Genomic DNA, 3345 nt, shown 5'->3' with positions numbered 1-3345 from the left:
TCTTCTTGTGTTGGCCTCAGTTTCTTCCTTTTAAACTTGGTAAGAACTAAACCTTACAAATGGTTCCGGAAATCCGGGAGGAGTTGTAAGACCCTTCTGGGGGAAACTGACTCCTCCACACAAAGCCAGACCGGGGAGCCGCTGTTCCACCACAAGGTAAGACTTCTGTTGCCCACTACCCCACTCGCTGTCTGCCTCATAAGGTCCCTGCTCGAAACCGCTGCAGCGTCAGAGATTCTCACCATGGGTCCAGGACCCCGGCCCCATCTCGAGGACCTGAGCGTACAGGAAACGTCCCTACACTCTTGTCTTCTCCCTGTGAGGGGTTTCTCAGGGTCAGGATTTTGAGGGAGACATCCCCACATTCCTGAACCCTCTCATCTCCTGTACTCGGTAGCGCAGCTTGGGACACTGAGCCGCTCTTCCGACCATCTCCGCAGCAGCGACTGAGGTGTGGTTACTCAGAAGCCCCGTTCAAGCAGCCCTGCCTTACAGCAGAGCCATATACCCCCCTGGCTTATACCAAAATCTTTATTTTAAACTAGCCCATTGGCATAAAAGGCTCCCGTTAAGTAAGAAACTGTATTTTCAGTTTCTTTTTTTCTGTTTCTCTCTCTTTTTTTTCTCTTTTTCTCTCTCTCTCTCTCTAGATAATGGCCATTTCTTGCTTTCCTCTAATTTTGCCATGTGGCAGATAGCCCTAGCCCTGTCTTTTTTGTTTGTTTGTTTTCTTCCTAATTATAATTATTGTAAACCTGCAGGATTTCTAGTATCTTTGTTCCCGCCCCACCCTCTGTTCCTCTTGCACCACTGCCTAGGTGCTCTTCGTCTGAGGAACTCTCCTTTTCACTGGCCCGACCCAATAATCCTCCGCCTTATGACAGACCTCAACCCCCCTCAGCTTCTCCACCTCCTAATTACAACCTGGCCTCTCCTGTTAGTGCTCACACCTGCTCGCACTGTGCTCCTAACGACGCCTCCTAGCAGGCATGCTAAGTGCAGCCCAGAAGGTAGTTAATTATGATAAGCTGAGGGAAATAACTCAGGGCCCTACTGAAAATCCCGCTGCCTTTCTCGACCGATTAACTAATGCTATGATCCTCCCTACTCAGCTGGATCTGGCCTCTTTAGTGGGGGCTATAGTTCTAGCCACCCACTTCATCTCCCAGTCGGCGGATGAAATAAGGAGGAAACTTAAAAAAGCTGAGGAGGGCCGGGCGCGGTGACTCGAGCCTGTAATCCCAGCACTTTGGGAGGCCGAGGTGGGCGGATCACGAGGTCAAGAAATCGAGACCATCCTGGTCAACATGGTGAAACCCCGTCTCTACTAAAAAAAAAAAATACAAAAAATTAGCTTAGGGAGCGGTGCCCTAAGATACAGCGTCACTTCAGCCGCCCAACTGGAAGATAAGCTCCGTGTGGCCATTGAAGCATCAGCCGCCTCTCTGGCCTCCCTCCAGCGACAAATCACGTCACTAGCCCAAGTAATTCTCCAAAACTGACGGGCCCTTGACCTACTAACAGCGGAAAAAGGAGGTTCTTACACGCTCGTACGCAAGAAATTGGACTAGTGGCTGTCAACCAAATGCTGCTTCATTCCTTCGTCTGATTCATGGTCAAGGCACCAGCCGACTGACCTGTCCCCCTTACTTCGCCCCTATTCAGCAGGAAGTAGTCAGAAAAGAGCAGCGCCCTCTATCTATCATCAAAAGATCGGAATGTAAGGCTGATTGCCTCACCGGGAGCTTGGACGCACACACCCCCACTTTTTTCCGAAAGCTCGGACATACTCAGGCATGTTCCCTTCTCCCTTTCTCGCACAGCCTGGCCTTCCCTTAAAGAACCCAGTATGCAAGCGGGGTCTTGTGATTCTAGCCAATAGTAGCCAAGTCTTTCTGGCCAATAGCAGCCAAGTAATTCTAACCAATAGCAGCCAAGTCCTGTATGCAAACAAAGGCTTGTAACCTTACCCAATAGTAGTCCTGCTCTCCCACAACCAGTCGAGCTCCTTCACTCCCTATGAAACCCCACGTCTGAGAGGAGTCCATGCGACTTCTCCGGCCCCTCCTGTCGGACCGCAGAACCTCACCCAGGAGCCTGAATAAACCCTTCATATTGGATCTTCTTGTGTTGGCCCAGTTTCTTCCTTTTAAACTCAGCAAAAACAAACCTTACAATTACAGCTTGTTCCTGAGCTTATCTTGAATGAAAATGCTACAACCTATGCAACCAGCCTCATGTAGGTAGGTTGGAAGTGGGTAGATTGCAGGTGGAGGAGAATCTCCTATTTTTTGAGTTTGACCACACCTGGAAGGAAAAGCATGAACCTATTTTTAACCAAACAGGGAGATTTCTCAGGAGGTGACTGAGATAACCCTCAGAACAGCAGGCATCTTGGCAGGAATCTGAATGGTAGTTCCATGAATCCTTGGAACTGGGACATTAACCAAACTTTTTCTTTTTTTTGAGACGGAGTCTCACTCTTGTCCCTCAGGCTGGAGTGCGATGGCACCATCTCGGCTCACTGCAACCTCCACTTCCCGGGTTCAAGTGATTGTCCTGCCTCAGCCTCCCAAGTAGCAAGGATTATAGAAGCCTGCCATCACGTTCAGCTAATTTTTGTATTTTTAGTAGAGACGGTGTTTCACTATGTTGGCCAGGCTGGTCTCAAACTCCTGACCTCAGGTGATATGCCCACTTCAGCCTCCCAAAGTGCTGGGATTACAGGCATGAGCCACAGCGCCCAGACTAACCAAACATTTAATAATGGTTATGGCCAGGGAATGGGGTCACAGAGGACTTATACTTGCTTCATATTGTCTGGAGTTTTCTCAGTAATTATGTGTAATCAACAGGGATGACATTTCCATTTAGAAAAGAAAAGAGGAGCCTGGGCACAGTGGCTGATGCATATACTCCCAGCATATACTCACGCATATACTCCACTTTGGGATTACAGGGTAGGTGGATCACTTGAGGTCAGGAGTTTGAGACCAGCCTGGCCAAAAAGGTGAAACCCCATCTCTACCAAAACTACAAAAATTAGCCAGGCACAGTGGTGCACACCTGTAGTCCCACCTATTCAGGAGGCTGAGGCACAAGAATCGCTTGAACCCAGGAGGTGGAGGTTGCAGTAAGCTGAGATCACGCCACTGCACTCCAGCCTAGGTGACAGAGTGAGACTGTATTTCAAAAAAAAAATCAGGCAGGCGGTAGTAGCGGGCACCTGTAATCCCAGCTACTCAGGAGGCTGAGGCAGAAGAATTCCTTGAGTCTGGGAGATGGAGGTTACAGTGAGCCAAGACTGTGCCACTGTACGCCAGTCTGGGCGACAGAGTGAGACTC

Source organism: Aotus nancymaae, unplaced genomic scaffold (assembly GCF_030222135.1).
Source record: "Aotus nancymaae isolate 86718 unplaced genomic scaffold, 86718_ANA_hifiasm-v0.15.2.pri h1tg000007l, whole genome shotgun sequence".
In the NCBI taxonomy this organism is placed as follows: domain Eukaryota; kingdom Metazoa; phylum Chordata; class Mammalia; order Primates; family Aotidae; genus Aotus; species Aotus nancymaae.
The sequence above is the reverse complement of the archived record's forward strand: the minus strand, read 5'-3'. Positions refer to the sequence as shown.